Source organism: Myotis nattereri, assembly GCF_964212035.1.
Source record: "Myotis nattereri genome assembly, chromosome: 1".
Lineage (NCBI taxonomy): Eukaryota > Metazoa > Chordata > Mammalia > Chiroptera > Vespertilionidae > Myotis > Myotis nattereri.
Window position 1 is genome coordinate 162,980,223 of NC_138075.1, and position 15,657 is coordinate 162,995,879.

A 15,657-nucleotide genomic window follows, 5' to 3' on the forward strand; every position below is an offset into this window, starting at 1 on the left:
CAAATACACACACACACACACACACATGCACGCACGTACACAAAATGTGTACACCCTCATGCTCATAATTTCTCAGGAATCCTACACTGGGAATACTTTTTTGTAGATAACGTATAGCATAAAATGTCAGTGGGTCAACATGCTGCTCAAGTATAACTATGAATTAACTTACCAAAATTCCCATATCTGGGGTGCCAAATTTGCTTTGTAGTTTTGTTTTTGCCATTCAAAAATGTATTTTTAAAAGTCATGTTTTACAAAGGTGTTTTAGAAGCAGTAAAGGTAGATGTTACTATCTAAATTTTTCCAGATGAATATCTAGATGCTAGGCAAGATCGCTTCAAGGTATTCATTCCAATGATGTGAATCTTTTTAAAGTTTCCAACCAATAAAAACTGTACTAACGACTCTGGAAGCACATGAGAACATTAGCTTTACTTTCAGAGGAATTTTAAACTCTTCAGCACATTTTCCATCTAACTGTTACTTCCAGTTACCTGTTTGGTCAAAGTGTTGGCTGCCCTGCTGTTCCTGAGGTGAGGTGTACAAGCTGCCCAGAGGTGTGATCTTGGGGTGCCTCCCCTTGGTTGCTCCCCAAAATCACAAGTGAAGTTCCCCACCTCAGAATCTTTGGGAAAGAAGAATTTATAGATTGTATTCAAGGAAGGCATAACCCATGAAGTGGGCCAAAGGCAATTATTTATGCAAATAAGGGACTTAGTATATTAAGTGAAAATGAATGAACTTCATCCTGTGCCAGCAGGCTGAAGGCCTGGTCTCCCCCTAAAAAAGGCAAACAATGAGCCCAGCTGGTATGACTCAGCAGTTGAGTGTTGACCCAGGAACCAAGAGGTCACCAGTTCGATTCCCGATGTGCCCGGGTTGTGGGCTCAATCCCCATCCTGCAGGAGGTAGCCAATCAATGATGTTCTCTCATCGATGTTTCCCTCTCTCTATCCCTCTCCTTCCTTCTCTCTCTAAAAATCAATTAAAAATATTTTAAAAAAGAGAAACCACTGTGGCCTTCATAGCTCTGTTGCAGGATTTGCTATAATGCTTGCCTTGGCTCTTTGCTGGAGTTTTCTAGAAGAGGTTTGATTTCTGAGAATATTTTCTATCTTCTTGTTTTCAATTTGGAAGACTCACCAGAACTGAAGCTTATGTTTCCCCAGTAGATAACTTTCCAAACAAACAAATGAACAAAAACAAATAATGATTGCCTACATCTGAAACAGTAGCCATTACCTCTATCAGATGCTATGAGAGAACATAGGTGTGCATTGATAACTACCACTGAATGGTCCTACACTGATGGCCATGAAGCAGCTTAAGATCAAATATATTCCAGTGTCTTCCTTCATGAACTGTTTCTTACTGTTTCCTCTTCCTCATTTGAAAGTATCTCTACCCTCCAATTGATTTGAAGTCAGATCCTTTGTTGGTTTTAGTCTATTAATAGCTAACTGTGGTCTGGGAAGATCCAGAACATCTAGAGATAGGTTGAGGTCCTATTCCTTGAGATGGGATGGTCATGAAAAGCATGATGGAAGATGGAAGACAAGCAACTCAAAATAGAAATTTTGGAGCCATCTTAGCCCACATTTTAAATTTACATCTTTTTGTTATTTTCACTTTCTCTGAACCAGGTCAGGCCTTCTCACTCTAGGAATATGGTGATTGCTGGTCCTAACTGGCCTTTTAAAAATATCTCCAGTTCATCATTCACATTTCTGGTTGCAGACTGGATGTGGCAAAAGTATGTTTATAATTGTGCGTACACATAACACAAAGTTTATTCTTGTACTATTATTTATTCATTATTGTATTATTTTCCATACGAGCAATTGTAAATCTACTTTTGCCCCACCCTGTATATACAACTAATAGTTATGCAAAGTTTTGAGCAGGAGGATATAGTGTGATCATATTGATTATTAGTATATGAAGGGTGGCAGAATATGCCACCCTGAAACATGCCACTTTGGCATATGGATTATTTTGATCTGAAGGCAATTGAGAAACAGCAGATCCCAGAAAAGCTCTTTGTCTTCCCTCTGTTTGCCTAAAAGCAAGACATGAGGTGTTTTCCTTCCCCTCTCTGCAGGAAGGACAGAAGTTAATCACTGAAGTTTGGTTTCTTCTCGGCTCAGAGATGGCACCAAAGGAATCTAGATGCTAGGCAAGATCGCTAAACAAATTTTGCTAAAACTTACCCTTATGTACCAGTAGTTTCTCCATTTATTTTTTTGTCCACAATTTGCTCCCTGGAAGCTCAAAGTCCCTTTCCTTTGTCTTGTCACTTCTCTAAAAGTTTATATTTTTTTCTACAATGCTCTATAAACCCAAGTTCTAAGCTACTCTCTGACCTATTCATTGCTGAGTACTCCCACATATATGCACAATACACAGGTAAATAAATTTATGTTTTTCTCTTGTTAATCTGTCTTTTATCAGTCTAATATACCGAGTCCCAGCCAATAAATCTAAACCGGGTAGATGGAAAATAATTTTTCCCCTCCCTTAAATACAGGGTGGGCAGAAGTAGGTTTAAACTCATATATAAAACACAGTTGATTCTTGTATTACTATTTATTAATTATTGCATTATTTTCCATACAAACAACTATAAACCTACTTTTGCCCCACCCTATAGAAGAAAAATTATATCTTCTCAGCCTGGTCAACTTCCCCATCATCTAGCTTCAACCTACCTTTGGAACATATTTTTTATTATATCCCTTCCAACCACACTGGGATCCTGATCATTTTCCACATACATCATGCATTTCCACATGATGTGCCTTTGTTTATGTCTTCTGTTATCATGGAAGGCTTCCCTTCCCAATCATAACATTATCTGTTCTTCAAAAAATATGACTCAGAAGATACCTTTCAGAGTCTCATGGAAACCTTCTCTCAAAATTAATCGCTCTACCCCAGCCTCCCTTTGGCCTATTCTGGACCTCTTGTTGCCTTAGTCTTACTCGACCCTATTTAGTTACCAGAGAAAATTTTACCCTATCTGAAGGCATAAATGGACTGTGCTTCTCTTCTTCCCTCAAACATTTGACAGAGAGCTTTGCACAGAGTAAATGCCCAGCAAACAGGCTTTGGAAAAAGTAAACAGCACAGAAATAGGAAAGAACAGCATGACTTGGAGTTAAATGGGAGCTCGGAGAGACCCAGCCATGTTCCAGACGTCACCGGACCTAGGACAGATAGCTGGGAGTCACTTTCTCCAGGTTCCAAGTTCAACAATATTATATCATTATAACTTCATGGTCCTTTGGGGACAAAATGTCAGGTTCAGACGTAGCCACTGACTACGACAGTTAATTAAGCACAGGTGTCCTCAAAAGCCATTGGTAAAGAAGGTGATCTTGGGCCCGCTGCATGCTCACTAATCCCCGGGGCTGCGGGGGAGCGCAGTGTCATTTGAAATCGGGTTGGCTAGCAGCAGCTTTGTTTAGACACCTGCTCCTCCTCAGTAACCGAAGGTAACTGATATCTGTGTACTGGTACGTGCCCAGACAGGCTTCCAGGCGCAGTCAACTAAAATTATCCTTCTTGAGGGATCTATTTGAATCTGACATTTGCTTATTTATTTTCTTCAAAGTATAGTGGAGCAACCAAGAGGCCGCTCACTAGTAATCCAGGGTAGATGTGCACGTTTTCTCACCTGATACCCAGGGGCTCCAGCCTGGGGGTGCTTTCGGACCCCACAGGGTCAGGCCACGGTGGGTTTTGGGGGAAGGGAGCAAAGGCTGGAGGCTGAAGATTGTTATCCCCATTGAGTGTTCCTCAGGAGGGATGGCCATGCTGCCACCTGTGCTCTTTCTCTCGACTGCAGTGTCTCTGCCGGCCCTATCACCCCTAATCTTCCTCACCCTGGAGTTTTAGGGAGGACGCCCCCTCTTTCCTGGCGGCCTTACCTGTGTATGTGGACCACATTTCTGTCCTTCCTCTGAACTGCTCCTGCCCTTCTGGTCCCTTCCACCCAATTTGCATTTTCTTGGCTTCTCACTGCTTTAAAGATACTGATTTCATCTTTCCTGCCAGAGGGCAAGCATTTTATTTTATTTTTATTTTTTTAAATTATGCGGGCATCCTGGTATAGTTAACAACAGAGTTGGCAGGAACCAGGCCCAGGATGCCAGCCAGCTTCCTGCTGCTGTTCTCCCAGCAGTGTAACACTTACCTAGGTACGAGCCACCTAGGCAGCTGCCTACCGCTGGGGAGAGGGCAAGCATTTTTAGGGCCGAGATTACGCATCTCTTTTGCTTCCCGCCATGGCCTCGCTTGGTAAATACATCTTGGAAGCCATTGCAATCAAGTTGAAGAATATAATGCAATTGAAGTTTCAACTGTGAGAGCACTCTTTTGATGACCTGATTCCCAGAAATCCTTTGGAAGCTAGAAAGCAGACTGAATGGTTGCTTAAACACATACTTCCCTAAAGACCGAAAACATTCCAACAAGGAATCTTACACTGATGGCAGCTTAAATCATTTGTGAGTGGTCCCTTCCCCAGCATGAAGACCGTTCATCGAGTCTCAATGGAAGGGAACTTAGGGAAGGCACAGTTTTTAATCTAGCGAGTCTCACGTGGTGGAGAGGAAAGCAGCAGTCAGAGAAGTCCTCCGAAAAGGCCACGATTAGCTGAAGGGCTGACATATTATAACAGAAGAGATGGGAAACTGCAATTTGCCCTACTGGGTGCTTATCATCATTGAGACTTTTCTAGGCCATATTTAAAAAAAAACACACACGGGGTTTCTAATTCTCATTCTTTCTCAAGTTTAGAATATGGTTCAGCCTTTGGAAATTAATGATGTATTATTATTTATCTTCAGCATCCTATGAAAGCTACAATGGTTTAAGTAACATTTGGAATTTTTTATTCATGTAGAAAGCATGAATCTATAGCTTTAGGAGGTGAGCAGACATTGCACATTTGTGACAGGGAGGCTCCGAGACCTTCAGCTCATTCCATAGAGATAAAAGCAAGGGAGGTAGTGGTAGCAACTCAGATACTGTAAAGTAAAAAAATAGATGTGTGAAACAACAGAGAAGAAACTTTGGGAATGGGTGTGAGGGGAACTTTGGAACTGCAAGGAAATTAGATTTATTTTATCAGATAAAAAGAGCCATTGGCAGTTATGAAGAAAAAAAGACTTCTCACTCTCTTTCAAAACTAATTAGGGATTTAAAATAATATTATGTTGTGATTAAACATGGTGTTATAGGTTAACGACACCAGAAAAACTACCAGACAGGGTTTTACATTACAGTGTGTTGCAAGCTTGTGGAAAGGGAAAGATGAAATTAACAATATCACCACGGCTTTTCATTTAGGAAGAAGAAAGAGTTCTAATTGGTATAGAGAATTTCTCCATTCATCAATTTATTCATTCAAGAACTATTTATTGAGCATCAACTATGTGTCAGGTGGGAAAAGGAGTGAATAAAACAGTCATAAGACATTGTCCCCACTGGAATTTATGTCCTAGCAGGGTGACAGAAAACATTAAGCAATGCATAAAATATACCCTATATTAGATAATAGTACAGGCTGAGGAGACTAAGAATGCAGGCAAGACAGTAGAAAGTGGGGGGTGGGCGTTCTAATTTTAGATGCAATGCCCAGGAAAGGCCTCACTGAAAAGGCTGTGCCTGAGCCAAGGCCTGAAGGGTGGGCAGGGAGAGAAGCGGGTGAGTATCCTGGCAGGAGGCCGGAAGGACAGGGACCCCCGGGCAGGGGTCAGAGCCGCTGGTGGAGGACAGCAGACAGGCGGGTGTGGCTAGAGCAGGAATGAGGGTAGAGCTGCAGGCAAGGCGCAGAGAGGACAGAGGGGAGGATGGATCACTAGGGCCTGCGGAAGGACTTCGCTCTGGGGGCTTTTAACAGAGGACGGGTCGGATTTGACTCAGGTTTTATCAGGCTCACTCTGGCTGCCGGCCAACAGAGAATGAAGGAGGAGGTACTAGTCCCCCCAGGCTGCCACAACAAGGTACCAAAGACTGGATGCTTTAAAGAGCAGAAATTTGATTTATCAGTTCTGGAGGTTAGAAGTCTGAAATTAAGGTGACGGATGGCATGGCTGGTTTCTTCTGAGGGCTGTAAAGAAAAGAACAGTTTGAGGCTTTGCCCTTTGGCTTATAGATGACTATCTTCTCCCTGTGTAATGAAGGTAATATTAAAATTTAGACATGAGCCCTAGCTGGTTTGGCTCAGTCAGCCTGCGGACGGTAGGGTCCTGGGTTCGATTTCGGTCAAGGGCACATACCGGGGGTTGCGGGCTCGATCCCCAGTAGGGGACGTGCAGGAGGCAGCCGATCAACGATTCTCTCCCATCATTGATGTTTCTGCCTCTCTCTCTCTCCTCCTCCCTTCCTCTCTGAAATCAATAAAAATATTTTTAAAATTAGACATGAAATATTTCTTTAAAAGTGATAACAGAAAGCCAGGAAAAGCAATTCCATGAGATTATGGGAAGAAGAGGACGTAAAGGTAAAGTGAACAAGATGGAACAGCAGAGCACTTAGAGCTGAGGTCCCCACCGGGAGGCCCAAGAGCAAAGAGCTGCATTAATAGTCATTATTGAAACATTAGCAGCTGTCATTTAAGAGTACACTTTCCTGCCTGTCTGGGCAAATCTGAAGACCTGGGTCATGGATGGGTGTTCCCTCAGAGAAACGATGCCCTGGGGCTCCACAGCCCTCCCTCCCGCCCCCCTCCCCTTGCCCTCACACAGCCCAGTCACTCTCAAATGCTAGCTTTCTTTTTTTTGTAACCTTTACTGTTGAAAGTATTACATATGCCCCATTCTCCCACACTGATGTCTTCTAGCCTGCCTTCATGCCCTGCCCCAGGCCTTCACCACCCTATTGTCTGTGTCCATGGCTTATGGAATGCTGGATTTCTTAACCGTTATTTGTGCGTGGACACAGACTCACAATCAGTTCTGTCTTTGGGATACTGAAGTGTAGGATCAGCCGCTGCTTCCATTTAGCTCCCAACATTGTGCTTCTGACACATGGCCTTTTCCTCTCCCTTTCGTTACTTGCGTGGGTCCTGGGTAGGCATTGGAATTTACTCCAGTTTAGAGACATTCATGATGAGAAAGAGTAAAGAATGTAAGAATAACAGATTTCTAACAGAAGTTGCAGCCAACTTCTGTATCGAGAAAAGGAAGTAGGTATATTCTTAAAGGGGGAAAAAAAAAAGAGTAACTACCAACAGAATTTATAGCATAGAAGAATAGAGATTGAGAGATGCTGTACTTTCTTTTCTGATCCTGCTATGTAATAGAAGAAATTAGTTTCTCAAAAATGGCAATTTAAGGAGAAGGAATAAGAGATTAAAAAAATCATGAATAAGAAAAATATTTGAACAAGAAGATATAAAAATATAAAAGTGGCAATATAAAAAAATACTTAAGAGTATGGATTCTGGAGTTTGAATTCCAGCTCCGTCTCTTATTAGTTGTGTGGCCTTAGGTGAGTTACTTAAGCTGTCTGTGTTTCAGTTTTCTCTTTCCTCTTTTCCATCCTTAAAATGGTTATAATGAAAGTAGCTGTCTCATTAGATGGTTGTGTGTAATAAATTAGCATAATATAGGTAAAGTGTTTAGAACAGTGCCTGGGGCATCATGAGTGCTATGTAAGTGTAAGCTATTGTAAGAGGCAAGACCAATAGAGAGAATTCATTAACGACGTAAGAGTGGAGGATGGTTTAGAGAACCTTGATATACCACTCACAGGGGATGAAGGCAAGAGAAGAAATTCAGAAATAAAAAGTAAAATGTGAAAAAATATGTTGGGGAAGAGACTGGATCAGAAAAGTTTTCCAGATAAAATTGGTCACATGGCCCCTGGTGCCAAATCTCTCTTCCAATGGCCAAGTTTGCCCTGGTGGTGGGGATAGCCACGCATGGAGGGGATCTTATTTTGACCTTGTAATAAAGCACAATTAGTGACTCATGTCCCCATGTTCAGCATACCAGGAGATAGAGCTCTTTTATTTCTACTGCAGGAGAGGACAGCAAAGAAAGCAAGTTTTTCCAGAATGAAGGTGCAGGGAAGGGTGTGTTAATCTGGGAGTTATGCTAACAGAGGAAGTCACCTCTGTGAAGGATGCTCAGAGATGACTGAGGGCAAGGGTAAAAGTTCCCAACGAGGAAATCAGGGAAATGTACCATAAAAATATTTAAGATCACACCAATAATCACACTTCACTAAAGACGCCTTCCTCAACCACTCTAAGTTGGTCTGCTCTTTTAGTCTCCTGAGAACTTGGTTGTCCCATTCCTGGCACTTAGAACAATTGAAACAATGTTTGGCTACTTCCTTATTGCTCCAAGAGAACTGGGACACTGTTCTGTTCATCACTGGTGACATAGAGGTAACACATCTGCGCCTGGCATAAGCTAGAAAGGAGTGGAGGTGAGGGAGCAGACGGGCTCAGATAGCAGCAATACATGGAAAACTCCCACTGCTGGCAGTCAGGGCCAATAGCACTCCTCTGACGAAAAGGCAGAGGAGGCTGGAGAAAGACAACAGTACTGGCTTTCTAAATTCTTTGAATAAAAATTGGCTAGGTATGCGCAAATGGGAGGAAGAGAGGAAACACAGAGTCACATTTGCGCTTATTGATGAAGTTATTGATTTAGTAGAGATGCATGTCGGAGACATGTAAAAGATCCAGAAGAAGATTCAATGGAAGGACAGGACACATTCTTAAAAAGAGAAGATGCTGCCCAGCCAGCGTGGCTCAGTGGTTGACCATCGACCTATGAACCAGGAGGTCACGGTTCGATTCCCGGTCAGGGTATATGCCTGGGTTGCGGGCTTGATCCCCGGTGTGGGGCGTGCAGGAGGCAGCCAATCAATGATTCTTTCTCATCATTGATATTTCTATCTCTCTTCCTCTCTGAAATCAATAAAAATATATTTATAAAAAGAGAAGATGCTACTATATGAAAGGAAAAGAATGAAACCTTGTGGATGTTACAGCCACAGAAAGGGCTATCATACAGCTATGGAAAGCTGTTGGTAATGGAAAATGCACAAATATTGTAATGAAATAAAATTTGGGGTATTAAGATTTACATATTTAAATACCTATTTTAATAGAAATCTATGAAACGATGTGCACAGAATAACTTGAAAAGTGTTTTATCAATGTTAGCAATTTTCAAAAATCCCAGCAGCGAGGACAATGGGCCATTTGCTCTGCATCCCTTCGGTGCAGATGAAGTGCCCTTGGCAGCACAGCAGTAAGGACAGCAATGAAATGCTCAGGAGAGGGGCAGCTCTGGGGAAGCAAGATAGAGCAAAAGAAAGTTCCAGTTGTTAAGCATATCGCTTGCACCCCTCTCCCCGCCAAATCTTGCTTCCAGTAATATTTTGCTATTTTTTCCTGTACCAACTTTCATAATCTAGTGTTGAGTTCTTTCTCCGCTGTGCTACATAACTACTCAGAAAAGATTTTATATTTATGAGGCTCTAAAAACAGTTCTTGGCATATAGTAAGCAGCTATATAAATATTTGATAAATCAATGCATGATACTAAAATGCCCACCCTCGAGATCTGAATTTAACCTTACACATGCTTTTCTTTATTCTATTTGAAATCAACATGGCTAATGATTTGAAACGGAACTAATGATTGACAAAGCCAGTGGAGATGGGTATGGTAAGTGTGTGAGTATGCTTATTAAAAAAGATTAAATATCCCATTTTCTTATTAAGATCTTCTTTATTCCATGCTCCACCCTCACACTTCTCTTCCCTGCTTAGTGTGATCTAAAGAGTCTTAACTAAACACAATGGGAATTTTATTCTGACATGTTTGAACACCTGAGCTCTTATTTGCTTAGAAAAATAACCTTTCCCTTTTCACTTGTGACTGATTACAAACCCTACTGCCATCCTTAAAAGAAACGTGTCAAATAAGTGTTTATCATCCTTGTTTTTATATATACTTTATTGCTCTGGGGGAGGGGGGCAGATTTGGATTGAAAAAAAAATAGAGTGTATTTATTATTATTGTTTTATCAGCAGATGGACCAGACCAAATTCATGTCTCTTCCACTCCACATCTCTAATTCACTACATTATAATCCTTCTGGTGAACTGTGGGAAATTTCTCCCCTCCCAGTTGGTGCTGCCTGGACTACATTTAGAACTCTGCCATGTGTGCCTCTTGCCTTGTGTTTCTTTTCTCTGCCCAAATGTGGAAAAGCTGGATTGAATGGAGGGGGAGACACAGAGGCAGGACTACTGTGCCCGCACCTGTTGGAATGGCAGGTCCCTGTGCGTCCCTCTCTGCCCCTCACTCCTCACGTCCCGCTCTCCAGCTATGCAGGCTCTGTACTTGTCTTCCCTAGCCCAGTTCTGGCCCCAGTTCTTACACAGTGTCCATAATAGGAGCCATGCATGAAAGGAGCCCGATGAGGGAAGAGGCGAGAGCTGCAGGCTGGGCAGTATAAGGAGAGTGTGTACCATGTGACCTGAAACAGCAGATTTGACACATCTGTGAGCCACCATCGTGACTCTACTTTGGAGAACTTTTCAATCCACACTACCTCGCAAGTTAACATAAAATTGGTTGTTGGATTAAGGAAGGACAATTAGTAACAGAATAATTAATACTATAGGACAAAGGGAGTTTATTTCAGAGGTAATAGCAGCAACAAAATACTAAAATCTATATGTTATTCAGCAGTGAAAGGAATTCATTCAGAGCTATTACTTTGCTGTTCTTATGAGGATTATTGTGGCTGGGCAATGTATCCAGTTCATTCTTTGGCAAACTGATTGCTAATTTTCCTTTTTAAAGGAGGGACAGTGGGAACTCTATCCCAAGACTGGGTTCTAGCCTGAGCAGTTTCCCTGATATTATTTAATTTCATTGCACCTCAGCTTTTCCATTTGTAAAATATAAGGTTTAGTCTAGATCAGGGCTCAGCAAACTTTTTCTGTAAAGACCCAGAGAGTAAACATTTTAGGTTCTGTGGTCTACACAGTCCCTATCACAACTCAATTATTTGCTGCAGCATGGACATAGACAACAGGAAAAGGAATGTGTTCCAATATAACTTTACTTACGTGGCCCATGGGCCGTAGTTTTCTGACCGCTGGTATAGAACGACTCATTTCCCAACTGTTCTTCAGAGATGTTGGGTTGCATAAGAGAAGAAGAAGGAGTAGGGAGCCGGAGAAGGTCAGGTTCTGCAGCTCTCACCCTCATTTCAACCAGAGCAGCTCATTTTTATATCTTGGATTTCCAATTCATATTATTTTTAAAGGTTTCTCAGTTAAAAAGCATGTAAAAAAAAAAACACTGCTTCTCTAAAGTCCCCACGAAAATTGTATGCTCATAAGTAATACCAACCACTTCATGCTTTAGACCACCTGCCTCTTCCCCATTCTGCCCTCCAACCGCCCACTCCACCCCTACCCCAATGATCTGATGATTTCTAGGTCTTTGTTTCTAGTTCAGAAGCCTCCTAGATGAGACTCCTATATTTAGTTCCCTCTGGATAACTATCTTGGCTGGACTGCTCCATAGGCTCCCCATAACCCATATATCCAAAATGCAAGTCATTATTTTTACCAACAAACCTGATTCTCTTTTTTCAATTGAGCTAATAATTCCAAATTCCCTTTAGTGACACAGTCTAGAAACCTGAGATTTTCTCTTCTCTCCATCTCCACTGGAAGCCAGTCAGAGGGTCTGACAGATTTTCTCTTGTGCTCACAGGTTCCAGTTGTCCCCTCCTCTGCATTGGTACCTCTGTCCTAGTTTAGGCCTCCACTAGCTCTCATCTGGGCCATTACCAGATGAGAGAAAAGCACGAAAGAGAAACTGGAGATGAGGGATAAGCTAGTATTGGCCACTCTTCACCTGTGAGCATGTTCTGTCTATACAGATCCGAGCTAGAAACTTACCTGGTTAAAATCCTTGATCAGCCTCTCACCCTGTGCAAGATAAAGCACAAGTTCTTCAACCTGGAATAAACATAAAGTTGTCAGTAACTGACTCCCACTGATTAAGTAAAACCATTTTTTTTCTGTAGGTCAGCGTTAAATATAGTAATGTTGTCACTGGCCTCCTCTACTGCCATCCCCTCACACTTCACATGGGATAGCGCCCATCTTCTCATTGGCTTGGTCAATTTCTACACATCTGGCCCATCGTAATGCTGGTGGACATTTCTTCCAGATGTCTGCCAATTGCCAGCTGGTAAAATGTTTCCTGTCTGTGTTTCCATAGCAACCACCACCAAGGCCAGCTGGAGCACTGAGGTATAGGGCTGAAGTTATCGAGGGACCTGTTTGTGTTGCAGTCCCCGGTACACCTTCAAAGGTCTGAGGCCTCTTTGACGCCCCTCTGCCTGGCCTGGTGCATTTGGTTAATTGAACTGAACTGAATGGAATGGAACAAAACTAGCAGGTTCTTAGCAAATAGTGATCAGTAGCCAATTAAACTGACCGGATTTCATAGTTGTGTTTGAGGTTCAGAGTCATTGGGAGATTTGATCCCGGCTAATGTTTTCATCTGTTAATAAATATGATTTGAAGCATAAAGCATTCATCAAATGAGCCATTAGCTTTGAAAATTAAAGGCTAGAATAAGCCAAAGTTGAATGTTCAGCCACAATATTTATATCACAGGTAATGGTTCAAGTAAAGTATTCCTGGAGTTGGATTGAGGGAGAAAAAGCATTTTTATAGTATAAATAATGCAAACTTTCATTCCCAAGTTCTCTGAATGTGCACAATTTCTTTCTTCTGACTTTCCTCTTTACAAACAGATCTGCATAGATGAGGATGACATACGTCAGCACCCCTCTCCTAAAAAACAACATACTGAGGAGATTGCAGACAAATAGTAGCTTAGGTAAAAAATAATTCTCCATCCTAATTATAGCAACCCAGCTGTGAAGCTATATGTGGTGTGGGAACAGACATATATATTGGGCTGTTGGCATGGGGGAGGTAAGCAAACTTTTATTTATGCCAGGATGGAATGTTTCCAAATAAAGCTCTCCTGCCTGGAGGAGACGTAGACAACATACCAGCCAGTAGACAGCATCTACTAATTGGCCACGTGGCTGTGTGGGACTCCTAGAGAAGACAGCCCGAAGAGGAAGGCAGCAAGTCATCAGCAGGTTCATCCTAGGGGCCAGAGCCTGACACCCTGTAGGCTAGAACCAGGTGAAACTCCACAAATTGGAGGAACTTTAGTGAAACAAACAAAAATAGAAGGCTTAGATAGGGGCACATATTGAACACTAGTCCTAGATACCGTGTCCAGTGGAGGGTTCTCACAGAAAAAGCCTCACGGTGGCATCTTCCCTTTTCTGTGAAATGCCAATCCAAAGCATTAGGCGATTGTGCTTACCCATATGTGTCAGGAGCCTTGTCCCCACCACAGAACCAGGCATAACAATTAGTAAATGTTTTCAATACGGTGTTTCCCTACTTATCCATGGAGGACACCGTCCCATGGATGCTTGAAAACGGATAGTAGCAAATCCTCTGCATGCTATGTTTTTTTCTATACATCTGTATGATAGAGTTTAATTTATAAATTAAACTAAAAGATTAACAAGAATAATTAATAAAATAAACAATTATAATGATACTAGAGGCCCAATGCACGAAAATTCCTGCAAGAGTAGGCCTTCCTTCCCCCGGCTGCCGGCACTAGCTTCCCTCTGGCACACGGGACCCGGGCTTCCCTCCTCCTGCTGCCCACAGGGATTCAGGCTGGCTTCCCTCCAGCCCTGGCTTCGTCAGGAAGGACATCCGGAAGATGTCTGGTCTAATTAGCATGTTACTCTTTTATTATTATAGATGCTGTATTAAATTTATGTGAGTGTGGTCGATCTCTCTCAAAATATTATATTACACTACATCTAACCTTTCACTTAAAGGAGGCACTTTAGTACTTCTCTTTGGCACGTCTGAATTGCCACCATCACTAGTCTTGCCCTTTGGGGCCATGATACTAGTAAGTAAAATAAGAGTTACTTGACCAACAGCACTGTGAGACCCCAACAGTCTGATAACAGAGAAGGCTACTGAGTGACGAACGGTGGGAAGTGTGTGCAGTGTGGATACGCTGGACAAAGGGATGATCCACATTCTGGGCAGGAAGGAGCAGGATAGTAAGAGATTTCATCACGTTACTCAGAATAGCACACAATTTAAAATTTATGAATTGCTTACTTCTGGAATTTTCCATTTAATATTTTCAGACTGCGGTTGCCCACGGGTAACGGAAGCTACAAAAAGAGAAACCACGGAGAAGGGGGGACTACTGTAGTTAACACTTTCTTGCCCATGAGAGGGAAAATGAAGACAAAGAAGGGGCAAACCAGGCTGTGTGCAGAGGCTACCCGAGAACACCCAGGTTTCCGTGTAGCCTGTGCTCAGAAAGGGCTGTCGCCTTGGATACCGAGGCTGTGTGTGGAGGATGTGTGCAGGATTTCATGGCTCTTATCACGATCAAGGTAAAAATCTGAATATTGCAAACGCTGTTTTCCTCCCCTTCTACTTTCCCCTCCTTCCCTCTTGTGTCAGAGCTGTGGTTCATCAGAGGAAGCAAGATGACCGTTCTCAACTTAGTTGCATGGAGTCTGATTTTACTGCCACACCAGGGTCCATATCTATAAGGAGCCCATAGATATCTCCAGTTTCCTTTAGCCTTCACTCAGAGTTCCTTAAGTGTCTGCTGTATCTCCCCTATCTTTTCTGGCTCTCACCTACCATTCTTGTGAGGATCACTAACGGCTTCCTCTAGGCCTGGACCGTGACCTCTTGTCTAATTGTTTTTCAGACACCCTGTGCTTTTTCTAATGAAGATGAAGATGAAGATGAATCGAACAGCGTGCTTCATTTAGCCGCTCTTTACTGAACGTCTATTACTAGTATATGCCACACACTACTGTGCGGAACTTACAAATGTTATTTACAAACGCCCATGTACTCATGATCTGATGTTTCTTCTCTGTACAGCTCACTGAGTTAGGTATCATCATCTCCATCTTTTATATGAAGAAACTGATGGTGAGAAAGAGGTTTGGTCACTTCCAGTTGCCACGTAGTAACAGGCAACGCTGCATTCAGTTGTGTTCTGTTTGACCCCAAACCTCAGGCTCTTTCTATTTGACAACTTTTGTTGCACGTGGCTGCATGTGGTTCACCACTTTTGTCTCTTAGTTCCTCTTCTGAGTTGGCTTCATTGACTTTTCTTTCAAAGTATCCTACATGGCTCACTAGTACTTTTGTGTGGCAATTTCCAAACGTGTCTTTCTGTTCCAACTTAAGTTTAGAGTACACCACTACCGAGCGTTCTCAGAGAATATTCTCAGAGTATTTTCCCCAGAGCTTTATAGAAGACAAAATATCTCATCATTTTTCTCAAGCCCTCACTAATTTAGTTATTTTCCATAACTCTGAGGGCCCTTATAAATTGTCCTGTTCCCTAATAACACAATCTTTATGACAAATTTTAATATTTTCTGTAGCAATGTAGTAGGGAAATATAACTATTATATTTTTGAATTTTCTCGAACGGACTTCCCTTATGTCTTTCAAAAGCATACTTTAGATTCCTCTGATTGATTCACTAGGGAAGGTTC